Here is a 16056-nt window from a genome sequence, read left to right on the forward strand (position 1 = left end):
TCACCAGGGAGGACTATTCTGTAGTTGCTCGGGGATGTAAGAGGTAGTTAGGAAGGCCAAGGCAGAGATGGAACTGGGACTAGCTTCCCAGATCAAGGACAACAAGAAGTCCTTCTTTAAATCCACAGGGGGTAAAAAGAAGGTTCCGGGTAATGTGGGGCCCCTGCAGGACACGTTGGGAAATTTGGTCATCACACCAGACGACAAAGCCAACATGTTTAATGATTTCTTTGCCTCCATTTTCCTAAGCAGGGATCAGAACAGTCACCCCCCCACGGGGCCCGCCTCAGGCCCCAGAGGAGGCACACCTGGGCCACGGGTTAGTGAGGAAACAGTTAGGGAGCTTCTGGAGGGACTGGATGTATTCAAGTCACTGGCCCAGCTGATTTCATAGATTTCATAGATTTCATAGACATTAGGGCTGGAAGGGACCTCGGGAGATCATCGAGACCAGCCCCCCTGCCCAAAAGGGCAGGAAGTCAGCTGGGGTCATAGGATCCCAGCAAGATAAGCATCCAATTTACTCTTGAAGGGGTTCAATGTAGGTGCTGGAACCACCTCCGCTGGCAGACTGTTCCAGACCTTGGGGGCTCGGACAGTAAAGAAATTCTTCCTTATGTCCAGCCTGAAATGGTCTTGCAGGAGTTTGTGACTGTTCGACCTCGTCATCCCTTGCGGTGCTCTGGTGAACAGACGTTCCCCCAGATCCTGGTGGTCACCCCTGATAAACTTATAGGTGGCCATCAGATCACCCCTGAGCCTGCGCTTTTCCAGGCTAAAGAGTCCCATGGCTCTCAGCCTGTCATCGTAAGATCTGTTTTCCTGACCTCTGATCATGCACGTGGCTCTCCTCTGGACTCTCTCAAGCTTCTCCACATCCTTTTTGAATTGTGGAGCCCAAAACTGGACGCAGTACTCCAGCTGCAGCCTCACCAAGGCCGAGTACAAGGGGAGAATGACGTCCCGGGATTTGCTTGAGAAGCATCTATGGATGCACGCCAGCATTTTGGTCGCTTTACTAGCCGCAGCATCGCATTGTAGGCTCATGTTCATCTTGTGGTCAATGATGACCCCCAAGTCTTTTTCTTCTGTAGTGCTAACCAACGTAGCACTACAGATCCTACTCTAGGATCTCAACCCTAGAGTTCTAAAGGAATTGGCCGAGGCCGTTGCAGGACCCCTGGCATGGCTTTATGAGCACTCGTGGTGCTCTGGTGTGGTGCCAGAGGACAGGAAGAGGGCCAACATGGTTCCCATCTTCAAAAAGGGAAAGAAGGAGGACCCGGGAAAGTATAGGCCAGTTAGTCTTACCTTGATCCTGGGCAAGCTGTTTGAGAAAATTATTCTGGCACACATCCATGAGCAGCCAGCAGGGGACTGCATGCTTAGGGGCAACCAACACGGGTTCCTCAGTGGCAGGTCCTGTCAGAGCAACCTGGTGGCCTTTTACGATCAGATCACCAAATCATTAGATGCAGGGGTAGCAGTGGACATCGTCTTCCTGGACTTCCGGAAGGCTTTCAACACTGTCTCTCACCCTGTTCTCATTAAGAAACTGGGGGACTGTGGTGTCGACACCCACAAAGTCAAATGGGTGGCCAAATGGCTGGAGAGCCACACTAAGAGGGTGGTAGTGGATGGGTCCTTCTCAACCTGGAAGGACATGGGCAGTGGGGTCCCCCAGGGCTCAGTCCTTAGGCCCGCACTGTTCAACATCTTCATCAGTGACTTGGATGAGGAGGTAAAAAGCACCCTGTTCAAATTTGCTGATGACACTAAGATGTGAGGGGATGTGGGCACACTGGAAGGGTGCAACAGGCTACAATCAGACCTAGACAGGTTACAAGGGTGGGTGGATGAGAACAGGATGGGATTCAACACAGACAAGTGCAAAGTGGTGCACCTGGGGAGGAACAACCGGCACCATAGCTACAGGTTGGGGAACTCCCCTCTTGTGAGCACAGAGGCAGAAAAGGATCTTGGAGTCATCACTGACTCCAAGATGAACATGGGCTGGCAGTGTGAGGAGGCAGTCAGGAAGGCCAACCGCACCTTGTCATGCATCTCGAGCAGGTCCAAGGAGGTGATCCTCCCCCTCTATGCAGCACTGGTCAGGCCACAGCTGGAGTACTGCGTCCAGTTTAGGCACCGCGCTTTAAGAGGGATGTGGACACTCGCATAATCAGGGGGCAGCAGGGCAGGCCTTATGAGGAGAAGCTACGGGACCTGAACCTGTTCAGCCTCCACAAAAGAAGGCTGAGGGGGGATCTAGTAGCCTGTTACAAACTAGTCAGGGGGGATCAGCAGACATTGGGGAAGTCTCTCTTCCCCTGAGCACTACCAGGAGCGACCAGGAATAACGGTCACAAGCTGGCAGGGTGTAGGTTTAGGCTAGATATCCGGAGATGTTACTTTACGGTCAGGGCAGCAAGGATCTGGAACCAACTTCCAAGAGAAGTGGAGCTGGCTAATACCCTGGGGCTCTTTAAGAGGAGGTTAGATGAACACCTTGCTGGGGTTTTTTGACCTCTGTAATCTTTCCTGACATGTCAGGGGGTTGGACTTGATGATCTATTCAGGTCCCTTCCAACCCTAGAAACTATGAAACTGTACCCGATCATTCAGCTAGGTTTGTTGCTGCTGCCTGGGGTAAACCCAGGAACGGGTGCCTGTCATGGCTGCTGGCCACATGCCTGCAGTTAGGGGTTGAAGAAGTTGCCCAGCTCCGGAAAAAGGTCACCCAGCTGAGTAAGGAGTTAGAAGATGTGAGAGATTCCAACAGCATGGTGTGTGAGTCCGTGTGAGCCACTCAGAGCCGCTTGGAGACTTTAGAGAGGAGGGAGGGAAAAATTATGATCCCGCACGTGGCTGATTCCTTCCAGAAGAGGGCGCAGTTAGCACAGGCTGTGAAGCCATCCTTCCACAAGATCAAACAATGTCTTTATGGGCAGAGACTGGAAGTTGAGCTCTGGGAAGATGAGGAGAAGGAGACTGATGATGATCCTGGTGTTGAACTGCTCCCGTATGTCCCTGCCTAGAGGGAGGAACCTAGCCAAGTCTTCCCCATAGTAGTAACCCATTCAGGGCCACAAGGAGGAAATCCCTGAAAAGAGCTACATTCATTTACCCTAGCGGAAATAAGAGATATACAAGAACAGCATAAGTCTAAGCCAGGAGAACCAGTAATAGACTAGCTAGTTTGAAAGTATAGTGAAGGAGCTTCTGAAATTTCAGTGCATAGTGCTGAAGCAGCCCAAATCATCCTGCGTACCGAGCTCCAGTTAAATCAGCTTGCAAGAGATGATGAAAATGTTACTTTGTTTTCTGCTGCACTCCAATCACTGCAGGCAGTTATGGTAATATGGAAGAAGAGTTTAGCCCTGCCCCTCGGGCATGGATCAATTTAGAGGAGGCTGTCTGCTGCTTGTATCAATTGGCACTAACTGAATTTATTCGTGCAGTGGTTTGGACTTGCATGCCAGATGCAGAAGTTGTGACAGCATCATTGTGGAAGAGGTTTTAATAATGAGCAACAACAGAGTGTACTTTGGCCTTGTTGGCCTTGGAGCCAGAGGTGGTATATCACCCGGTAAGAGATGTAATCCAGCGATTAATGCAACTTCTACCCATTTTGCAGAAGCCAGGGCTGGCTAAGCCAACAAAAACTGCCAAGGCCATGGAGGTGGCCTCAGGAAAAGACAAACCCCTGATCCCCCTGAATTCTTAGAAAAAGCTGGAGAAGGCTGGCCCAAGACCCCGCAAGGAAAATTGTGGAAAGACTTGTTAGCAATCAGTTTTAATAAAGTGTAAATTGATAGAGTGCCCACCAATATTTTGCAAGGGCTATGAGCTAAACACTGCAGCAAAAAAGCAAGCCCAAAAGCAGAGCTGTCAGCACCACCAGAAGGATCACTGAAGAGATTCTCTGCCCTGAGGGCAGAACTGTCAACATTTTCCCAGGCATCTGTGGGACTGCCAGCCTTTATTCCACCTGTTCATGTGGCCTAGGGAGTCTGGCTGGCCCAACCCCCAAAGAAAAGAGCCACAATGGGGGCATTAACAAGCCGGGGACTGGTATCTAAAGTTTATATTAGCCCCTTAATTTGGATACCTGTACAGATTCAATTAAGTAAGAGTAAAAACCAATTGCTATGCTATTAGACACTGGTGCCCAGATTTGCATTCTAGATTCTGCAGATTGGAAGGGGGAGAAAAGAACCCCTTATCAAGTAATTGGAGTTGGAGGTACCAGATGACCAGATGACATCTAGTCCAAGCAACCTTCGCGTTGCCTAATAGTTCTAAGGTAACAGCGACAGCAGTAATACTAGGGGGACCAAGCTTACTAAGACTTAATGTACTAAGAAGACAGCAGTTTGCCCTTGAACAAGAGAATTGGCAGTTTGGGTGCACAGTGCCTCACCAAGAAACAGAAAAAACAGCTATAACAGCTGTAACTCGATGTAGCATGATCCCACTAACCCCACCTCCCATTAAAAGAGTACATAGATCCCAGTATTGAACTCCCCCAGAGCCCACCCAACCTATGCAGTGTATTGTAAGTCAGCAGTTAGAAGATGAGACTATTATCCGAACCCACTCTCCGTATAACAATCCAGTGTGGCCAGTGAGCAAGCTAAATGGAGAGTGGCAGCTGACTATTGACTTTCAAGCTTTTAATGCTAATACTGCCCCCTTACCAGCTGCTGTCCTACCACTACCAGCCTTGATAGAAAGCATTCAGTGTTATGGACCTGTGTAGATGGGATCCGTTGATATCAAAGACATGTTTTTTGCTTTTTCCATCCAGGAGAGCCACTGGCCAGTATTTGTTTTCACATGGATAAGGCAGTAGCATACCTACTCTGTGTTGCCCCAGGGTGGATACACGGTTCCACCCTAGCTTATGGGGTTTTAGCTACAATAGTTCATAAAGTTAAAAAAAAAGTACCCCAACATATGCGTGTGGCAGTATATAAATAACGTCATGGTAGGCCATCAAGACAGAGAGGCTGCCACCAAGGCCTTTGAATCATTAAAAGAAAAAAGTGCTTACCTTTGGATTCACACTGTCTGAACACAAATTTCAAAAAGTGAGGCCCCAGTGTGAATTTCTAAGAATAGAATGGCAGAATGGCGTGCCCATAATACCAACTGAAGGGCTGTGAAATATAGTAGAGACCCTGACTCCCACTAATGTGAAAGAACTGCAAGCCCAATTGACAGCACTCAATTTTTAGCGTATGCATGTTCCTGAGTTAAGCGTATTAGCTCGTTCCTAGTATAACCTATGTAAGAAGAAAACTAAATGAGAATGAAGTCCTGAGCATAAATATGCCTTACAAGCCCTTAAAGAAGCTGTAACTGTTCATTCCTCCCTAGCAGCACGACATCCAGAAAGAGAGCTTTGGCTCCATATAAGTGTCTCCGAAGGAGGACTACACTGGAGCCTGTGGCAGGAGAAGTCTTTGGAAGCAGAAGAAAAACCCTTTGGATTCTAGAGCTGTAGCTGGAGAGGGGCAAAAGTAAAGTATAGTCTCTTAGAACAGATGTTGTGTGCAGCAACAGCAGCCCTGGAAGCCACAGAAGCACTGAGAGAATTACCCACAGTTATCACTACTCTGATACCTAGCCTCAGAATGGCTCTGTCAGACCACCAGCTACCACCGGGGGGAAGAACCCAAGACACCACAGTCCAAAAGTAGATTTATTGCATTTTGAGCCAAGTCCAATGATTAACCCTGAAGGGACACCCTGCATTAGTTGAAAGAGTCACAGAAAGTACAATGAATGTTTATCCTGATCAAACAAGCTGCAGTGAACCTTCAGCCATCAAAGAAGCACCTCCTTTCTCACCTGAAATGGAGACCTCAGCTGATGTTGAAGTCTAGTTCACAGGTGAGTCTGCTTGAAGTCGTGCCTGGAGAGCAGCTGCCTTGAGAATTCGAGATGGCAAGCAAGTAGTATCACAAGGCCTCTGAAAAAGCGTGCAGTATGCCAAGCTCCAAGCAGTGCTTGGTGTGGCTATGTGGGAATTAGCAGAAAGTCCACATCCTATATTTATAGCCACTCCTGGATGGTAGTAGAAGGATGTACTAAATGGCTACCCCTATAAAACAAAGAAAACTTTAAAAGACGAAGATAAGACATTTAGAGCCATGAACGCCTTATGGGAGGTACCCCAAAATAAGCTTCCTCTACATATCCGACATATGAGTGCAGCACATGGAAATAAGGCAGGAGAAGGCTCAGAGGCAAAGTAGAATAGGTGAGCTGATCAGCTAACAAGAGAGGAGAGCGCTGAAACCATGTATGTTTCAGAAGAAAATAAAGCGGCTAGTCCATTACTACCCAATTCCTCCCTCCACTGTACACCTGAGGAACAAGCCGCAGAATAGCTACATCGACAACATGGACACCCCAGGCATGATAGAAGCACCCGCCTGGTCACATCTTGGAGCATTTATGTAACTAAGAAAGAAGCACAAGAAATAGTCAATACATGCATCACTTGCTTTGAGGTAAAAATGCGACTAAAACCCTACCCAACTGTCCCATTGTCATTACGTGAGAGAAAAGTAGTGTGGCAGGTATGGCAATGTGATTTCATAAGCCCCCTCCCTCAGACTTCCTGAAAGCAACAGTATGTGTTTGTACCTGTAGAAGTTGTCACAGGAATGACATTTGCCCATGCCTCAGCAAGAGCTACAGCACAAGACACTTGTGCAGCACTGGAAACTTTGCTAGCTGTGTATCCACCACCTATAGAACTACAGAGCAATAATGGCCCTCACTTCCGCAAGCATCTTGTGTATGACTGGACCACAAAACATAGCATGTTATGGACATATCACACCCCATACCATCCGCAGTTTAACAGATTCATAGAGCGAGCCAATGGCATCCTCAAATGCAATTTGTGGTTAGCTGCTGGCCTGGCTCTTAAAGAGTGAGACTTGCACTTAGATCGAGCTATCAGTTGAGCCAATAAATGACCCCATCCAGGAGGTAGCCCCATGCAACAAGCCTTTGGATTGGGTGGTCTCCGCGAGCTGGCAGTAGAGCGACCTAGGGGAGGTGACCCAAGAAAGCTCCAGGAAGGAGATCGAGTAGTAGTGAAGCATCCTCAGAGAGATAAATGAGCGGGGACACTTTTAGCCAAAAGTATGCATAATACTTGGTAAGTATTTAAGTCAGAGTCACCTAACGGGAGCCAAGCTCCTTGTTGTCTTGTTCCTACAGATTAGATCTGTCCACAAGTGCAGCCATAACCATTCCTATTTGAGCCTGCCACTGAAGATAAGTCCTGCTCTGTCACCAGTCTGAATCAATTAACACCATGAAGTAGTGAACTGTTATGGATGTACACTTTTTATTAATGCCTTATTGTGTTTCCTGAGTAGAGCATGTCTACTATCCTTCTTATCACCCAGATATTAATGAACTTGCTCCTGAAGACCTCAAGGAGTAGCCTGACCCTGAAGAGCATCACCTAGAAATGCATTCAGATGGCCTTCATGTGGTCCAGCTGCAGGATCCATACTGGAAGAAACCTGCCACCCAGGAGCAAGTAAAGTCCTGGTGTCTGAGTAGAAGAAACAGGATAGTTGACTGACAAAGTAGTAACTGTTAGTGCACCTGTAGCACCAGTTATCTTGAGTTTATTCCCTACCTGAAGGCTAGAAAGGCTAACTGTGGGAGGGAGGTGATTGTTGTAGCTTTGCTTGTTTGAAAATTTGCTGTTACATACTTCCTGGGAACCCCGTTGAGCTCAACAGCTCTGAGTTTGTGTCCCCCATTCTTCATCTGTTCAGCCTCTCGAGCCATTGCGTTTATGAGAGAATCTGCCCCCTCCCATCCCTATGGCTGACAACACTCTCCAGCGATGATGTGAGGCACACCAGATGAGAGAGCACATTACAGGTTAGAACAAATTTATTACATAGTTTGTGAATCATATCTACACAGAGGCATAGTAGAATGGTACCCACTTTAATACAACCAGAAGGAAGCTGTATCTACAAGTCTCCACCGCTTGTCCTCATCCTTTTATACTAGTGGAGTTCCTAAAGGAAATCAGTGCTATGATTCTGCCCAGACAATGCCATTTCATTAACTTGATACAGCATCATCCCCATGAGTGACAATGGAAGGTCTTTCACTCTGAGAAGTGAAACATAGTTACAGGCTTCCAAGGAAAGAAGGATAAATGTGCTCTGTAAGCAAGCGGAGTGTTCACTACTATTTCTGGCCATTCCCGCACAGGAGGCCCCAACACCACCCGTGTATAACTCCACATCCTGCTGGAGGTCACAAGTTAAAATCCCAACCCTCCTAAATGCTTCATTGTTCACTGCCCGAGTATTGTTCAGACCAGAACAATGGTATGTCCAAGCTACTTTTCCAAACTGTTCAGCAGGAGCCCGTGTAGCTGAAGAGTTGCTTAGATAAGAACAGCCAGTCATTTTCCGTTCCATAAGTGCACTTAAGTCCCACAGACAAAGAGATACTTCAGGTTATCTTTGAGACAGACTTCACTAGGATAGACATGCTCAAAAGAAAAACAGAGCACACCGACAAATTGCTAACTCAGGCCAGTGCACACATCTTCAGCAGGCCCCAACTGCCTCTACACAAATGCTCATAGTATAGGAAACAAGCAGGAGGAACTTATCCTCCTGCTAGCTGACACCAACCCAGACATAGTGGGGCTCACAGAAACGTGGTGGGACTCAACGCATGACTGGGCAGTGAATATCAAGGGCTATAGGCTGTAAAGAAGGGACAGGACAGGGAGGAAAGGTAGGAGTATGGCGCTCTACATCAAGGAGGAATACACATCCTCATCAAGTAGCACAAAGTCAGAGGAGGGGCACAGTGAAGTGCTCTGGGTTAGAATACAAGGAAGTGAAGTGGAAAGGGACTTAATGTTGGGGGTCTACTACAGACCACCCAACCAAGGGGAAGAGCTAGACCGGGAATTCTTAAGTCAGCTCATGGAGGTAGTTAGGTCAAAAGATGTGGTCATCATGGGTGACCTGAACTTTCCAGATATCTGCTGGGAAGAGCAGTCAGCCAGGTCTGCCTGCTCAGGTAGGTTCCTAGCTGAAATGCAGGACCTCCATCTAACCCAGGAGGTGCACAGCCCCACCAGGGGAGATGTCTTGTTGGACCTGGTGCTGGCCACAGGTGACAACCTGGTGAGGAGGCTGCATGTGCTCAACCACCTGGACAACAGTCATCATCGCCTTCTGGAATTCACCATCCAGCGCAAGGTGGCAAAGGCCTCCAGCAAGGCTGCAGCCCTGGAATGCAGAAGGGTGGACTTCAATGAGCTAAGAAGAATAGTTGGGGAGGCACTGAGGTCCTGGAGGGGAGGGGAATCAGGTTTCCAAGAAGAGTGGTGGCTTCTTAAGGAGATGACCCTCCAAGCCCAAAGGGAGGTAATCCCAACATGGATCAAAGGGGGTAGGAAAGCAAAAAATCCCCCATGGCTCACCCAAAGCAACCGGGAATGTTCCCTAGCTAAAAGGGAGGCATACACCCAATGGAAGGGAGGGCCCATCACCGGGGAGGACTATACTGCGGTTGCTCGGGAATGAAGGGGGGCAGTCAGGAAGACCAAGGTGGAGATGGGACTGGGACTAGCTTCCTGGATCAAGGACAACAAGAAGTCCTTTTTTTAAATACATAGGGGGCAAAAAGAAGGTACCGGGTAACTTGGGCCACCTGCAAGACACGCTAGGAAATCTGGTTGTCACACCAGACAACAAAGCTAACTTATTTAATGACTTCTTTGCCTCCATTTTCCTGAGCAGGGACCAGATCAGCACCCCCCACCACTGGGCCCCCTCAGGACCCAGGGGAGGTGCACCTAGGCCAAGGTTCAGTGGGGATCATAGAATCATAGAAGTAGGGTCGGAAGGGACCTTGTAGATCTTCAAGCCCAACCCCCTACCTGGGCGGGAAAAAAAAGACTGGACTCAAATGAGTCCAGCCAAGTAGTCATCAAGCCTCTTCTTAAAGATCCCTAGGGTAGGAGCCAGCACCACTTCCCTTGGAAGTTTGTTCCAGCTCCTAGCTGCCCTAACTGTGAAGTAGTTCCTGCGGATGTCCAATATAAATCTAGTCTCTAATAATTTGTCTCCATTGCTCCTTGTCATGCCAGGGGGCGCTCGGGGAAACAGCGTCTCCCCTAACACCTTCTGGTCCCCCCTAGTGAGTTTATAGACAGTCACCAGGTCCCTCCTCAGCCTTCTCTTGTGAAGGCTGAACAGGTTTAGGTCCTGCAGTCTTTCAATGTAGGGTCTGCCCTGTAGTCCCCGGATCATGCAGGTGGCCCTCCTCTGGACCCTTTCAATGTTGTCCACATCCCTCCTGAAATGGGGCACACAGAACTGGACACAGTACTCCAGCTGCGGCCTGACCAGTGCTGCATAGAGGGGGAGGATCACCTCCCTGGCTCTACTTGAGATGCACCTGTGGATGCACGACAAGGTCCGGTTAGCCCTGCCAACCGTGACCTTGCATTGTCAGCCCATGTTCATCTTGGAGATGACTCCAAGATCCCTTTCTGCCTCCGTGCTCTCAAGAAGGGAGTTTCCCATTCTATAAGTGTGCTGCTGGTTTCTACTGCTTAAGTGCAGCACCCTGCACTTGTCAGTATTGAAATGCATCTTGTTTATGTCAGCCCACTCCTGTAACCTATCCAGATCTTGCTGCAATCTTTCCCTCCCTACTAGCGTGCTCACCTCACCCCAAAGTTTGGTATCATCAGCAAATTTAAACAGGTTGCTTTTCACCCTGTCGTCCAAATCGCTGATGAAGAAATTGAACAGCGCAGGCCCCAGGACCGAGCCCTGGGGGACTTCTTTGCCCACTTCCCCCAGGTCGAATATGACCCGTCCACCACCACCCTCTGAGTACGACTCTTCAGCCAATCTGCAATCCATCTGACTGTGTAGGCATCAATTCCACAGTTGCCTAGTTTTTTAATGAGGATGGGATGGGAGACAGTGTCAAAGGCCTTGCTGAAGTCTAGAAAGACTACGTCCATGGCAACACCTGCATCCATTGCCTTTGTGACCTGATCATAAAAGGCAATCAGGTTGGTCTGACACGATCTGCCCCAATGAAACCGTGCTCGTTGCCCTTGAGCATCATCCCTGAAGCCGGCCCATCACAGATGTGCTCCTTGAGGATCTTCTCAAAGACTTTCCCAAGAATAGAGGTAAGACTGATGGGCCTATAGTTCCCCGGGTCCTCCCTCTTCCCATCACCCTCCCCAGTGATGGGATCTAGTCAGGGAACTTCTGGAGGGACTGGATGTATTTAAATCAGCTGGTCCTGACAATGTCCAACTCAGAGTGCTGAGGGAATTAGCTGAGGTCATTGTGGGACCCCTGGCATGGCTTTACTGGGACTTGTGGTGCTCTAGTGTGGTGACAGAGGACTGGAAGAGGGCCAACGTGGTTGCCATCTTCAAAAAAGGGAGGAAGGAAGACCCAGGAAACTATAGGCCACTTAGTCTTACCTCAATCCCGGGTAAGCTTTTTGAGAGAATTATCTTGGCACATGTCCATGAGGGGCCAGCAGAGGAGGTTATGCTTAGGGGCAACCAACACAAGTTTATTAGAGGCAGGTCCTGTCAGACAACCTAGTGGCCTTCTATGACCGGGTCGCAAAATTCTTAGATGCAGGGGTAGAAGTGGACATAGACTTTCTGGACTTTCAGAAGGCCTTTGACACTGTCTCTCACCCCATTCTCACTAAAAAACTGGGGGACTGTGGTGTCGACACCTACACAGTCAAATGGGTTGCTAACTGGAGGGCCACACCCAGAGAATGGTAGTGGATGGGTCATTTTTGACTTGGAGGGATGTGGGCAGTGGGGTCCCCACAGGGCTTGGTCCTCGGGCCACACTGTTCAACACCTTCATTAGTGACTTGGACGAGGGGATAAATAGCACCCTGTTCAAATTTGCTGGTGACACTAAGATGCGGGGGGATGTGGGCATGCTAGAAGGGAGGAATAGGCTGCAATCAGACCAAGACAGGTTACAAGGGTGGGTGGATGAGAACAGGATGGGTTTGAACACTGACAAGTGCAAGGTGCTGCACCTGGGGAGGAACAACCGGCACCATAGCTACAGGTTGGGGAACTCCCCTCTTGTCAGCACAGAGGCAGAAAAGGTTCTTGCAGTCATTATTGATGCCATGATGAATATGGTCCGGCAGTGTGGGAACACGGTCGGGATGGCTAACCGTACCTTGTCATGCATCCACAGATACATCTCGAGCAGGTCCAAGGAGGTGATTCTCCCCTTCTGTGCGACACTGGCAGTTGGAGTACTGGAGGCTAAGGGACTTGAACCTGTTCAGCTTCCACAAGAGAAGGCTGACAGGGGATCTAGTGGCCATTTACAAACTAGTTAGAGGGGAGCAGCAGGCATTGGGGAAGTCCCTGTTCCCCCGAGCACTACCAGGAGTGACTAGAAATAACAGTGACAAGCTGGCAGAGGGTAGATTCAGACTAGACATCAGGAGGCGCGACTTCACTGTCAGGGTGGCTAAGATCTAGAAACGACTTCCAAGTGAAGTGGTTCTGGCTCCTACCCTGGAGGACTTTAAGAGGAGTCTAGATGAACACTTTGCTGGGGTCGTTTGACCGTAGTACTTTTTTCTGCCATGGCAGGGAGTTGGACTTGATGATCTGCTCAGGTCCCTTCTGACCCTACAAACTATGAAACTATAACTGATGTAGGATTAGAGACAGCCTGTCTTGCCCAGGTCATGATGGACACTGCTTTTAAAGCAGACAAAAATCAAACTTAGAGTACTGCTTGTGTGCAAGTTCAATTATCATTAAGTATGCATTTTTTCCTAGGTAATAAACAACATTAAAAACAGAGAATAGCCCCCTGGCTTAGAGCATCATGAGATGCCTGCAACATTTAAAGAGAGATACCCGTATCAAAGTACCTAGATTACCACTTGAGAAGTCTGTGATAAAGAAAAATGTTCATTCCTGGTGCAGGGGGTAAAAGATAGAAACTGAACCACTGCTTATTTGCTAAACACGGAGCTAAGAGGAAGTTGCCTTTGAGACTAGAATCTGCATTGCCCCATATGGGAAATAGTTACCCCTGATGGCCCTCGTTATGTAGCACAGTCTCCCTTAGTTCAAATTAGTAGACCTTGATTAGATTAGATTAGAAACCCTATGGAGAGGCTGGCCTCTCAGCCAACCTAACATAACCTGCATATACAAGTTACCTAATGTGTCATATGTAACAATAGGGCAATGTGTTTGTTGAGAAAGACCAAGTCATTTGCTGCATGAAAATGGTACCACCTAGACTTTGTGCAATTCATGTTGCTTAGGAGATAAAAGTAGAGCCATTGCTCTACTGCAATTAAGTAACCATACTATTGCCCTAAAATGGCCAAAAATTTCTTCTGAGACTATCTCTGTCAACTTTACGATACCCACTTCATGGGTATCAGATGTAGACATGCCCAGTTAGAAAACTAGAATAAAATGAAAAATAATCTGCAAAGCCTTGAAGCAAAGGCTCAGCAAGGCACTCAGTTGGCTCTCCTTGCTCGAGAGAGTGAGTGACTTATTAGTCGGCCGTCAACGTGCCCAAGCCATGTAAATAGTATGATGTGTGTACTATTCATGTGTCATCAAGTGTCACCTCACTGGGTGGATAGGTGGTGGGGCATGGTGCTGGTCCAGGTCGAGAGGTCATCCCAAGGAGTCAGTCTTCACTACCCCTTTCTATGGGGCAGACTATCTCTGATCTCCTATGGGGAGGGCCTGTCCAGTGTCAGTCCTGTTCCAGAGGGTTCCAGGTGTTCTTACTGAGCATTTGCAGCCTTGGCACAATGGTGGGTTGCCTCATCTTTTGTTTCTTGACCAAGGGCTGGGTTGTTGGTCCAGGTATTGGTTTTGAAGGTTTGGTCATTCAGAGGGAGCTATTTTTAGACCTACTGCCATTGTCTCTCAATCACCTTCATTCATCCCCATTCATTCAGGGACCAAGTTAAATAGGAGGGGTAGCTATGAGTCATAGGCTACACAACAGGGCATGGGAACAAGATGGAGACTTGACAAACAAAATGGAAACTTGACATGAGTTATGCTAACTTACATATGTAGGCCTAAATCATATAGTACCAGTAAAACAGTAATATAGAACAGTAAAAACAAATATAAACAGAATAATTATACAATGTAAAGAATAATTAAATCAATGAGTCGGAAGGAGAAAAAAGAAAACAAATACAACTTGCTCCCAAATAAAATGCTCAATTATACTTATCTATAGGGAATAGAGAGGGAGAGAAAAAGTCAGAAATGGTTGGGGAAGGGGCGGGAATGCATTTTAAAATTAAAAGAAAAAGAAAAAACTGGTGGTTTTGCTACAATTTAATGTATTTATGTACTGAGAAGTAAGTGGTGATACAGTTGCTTACTTTAAATAATATCTTACATCAATTTCTCAGTCTGCACAAAACAATTTAGCATTAAAAAAAATTTGTTGTTTCCTAAATGTCATCAATTTTTAAATGGATCACCTCTAATTGATAAAAGTATTGGTTCATCCCCTTAGGTTTTTTTAAGAGGGAAAAATAATGTGGTATTGAAGAAACTTCTCTTGAGAACTTCATCACTGCATTTTTTTTTTCAGTGTATAAAATTTTGTTGGGAGAGTTCAGTGAAGCATCCCCTGTCCACTCATGCATTTTACCTGCTTGCTGTCTCCTGAAAATGAGGTGATATATCTCCTTTTGACTTTCAGGCATGCTTATTTGCATACACTCCAGGCAGCTCCAAGTCAGCAGTGTTGCCATGTTTTTGCCTTTACTCACTAAAAAGCTGAACAAAATATTTCATGTGATGGCACCATGTACTTGGTAGCATTGTGCAATGACCTTGCACTCAAATTTAAGCAGGTGTAAATGAGAACCATAAGGTACAAATCAGCAGAATTTAGGTTGAAGAGTTAGCCAGAAAGCATCTGTTTAATGCCCGTTTTAACATTCTCTTTTGGCCAGATGACATAGATAAGCAATCTGTGCAACTAACAGATTTGGTGGTGTATCTCATATCTCTCTGATTGTTAGGAGAAAGCAGAAATAATAGTTTAGTAACAAGGAAAACTCTTGCAAGACAAAGAGACCTGCTCTCATTTTAGCTATGTAAACCAGGAACAACTACAAATGAAATCTAAAATACCAATTCTGACCTACTTTACAAATCTAAAAGTTGTATAATGATATCAATCTCCACCCCCTCTCTGTATTACAAATGTACACTTGGCTGAGTTAAACAAATGATCACTGGATTGTATCTTTGTGAGTGAGTGAGAAGCAGCTCCCTGACTCCAATGCAGTTTCTTCTGATGGACAGACAATATATCTGAAGGCATGATCGCTCTCACCGTGACTTCAAAGAACTTAATGCCAGTATATGCCAGTGATCTCAGAAGCCGGACATATAGAGTCAGTTACTTAACCCCCTTTAGTTTTTGGCTGCTGCTGCTTAATTTATTCATTTCTTTCCCTTCTCTTGTGGATCTCTGTCCAGGTCAGACACAAAGTGGAAGCATGGAAATAAAGAACATAATCACTGTGACTAAATTTATTCTGGTGGGGTTTCCCAGTGAAAACAAGGTGGAGATTTTCCTCTTCATGTTCTTCCTTGTTATGTAGTTGGTGACAGTGCTCAGTAATGCTCTTATTGTGCTGTCTGCTTTAACTACTGACTCCTCACCCCCATGTATTTTTTTTCTCTGCAATCTATCCCTTATTGAGGTCTTCATGGCCATGTGCATGGTGCCTAAAATGTTGGCCAACTTCCTGACTGAGAGGAAAGCCATTTCCTTGATTGGCTGCTCTGTCCAGTCACATTTCTACCTCTTCATTGCATGCACAGAATTCATCCTTTTTGCTGGCATGTCTTATGATCAGTATGTGGCTATATGCTATCCACTGAGATACTCTACAATAATGACCAGTTTGTATTCACTGGTTCCTGTGTTGCTGGGT

This window comes from Crocodylus siamensis, chromosome 15 (assembly GCF_052110815.1).
Source record: "Crocodylus siamensis isolate JL-2025a chromosome 15, ASM5211081v1, whole genome shotgun sequence".
NCBI lineage: Eukaryota > Metazoa > Chordata > Crocodylia > Crocodylidae > Crocodylus > Crocodylus siamensis.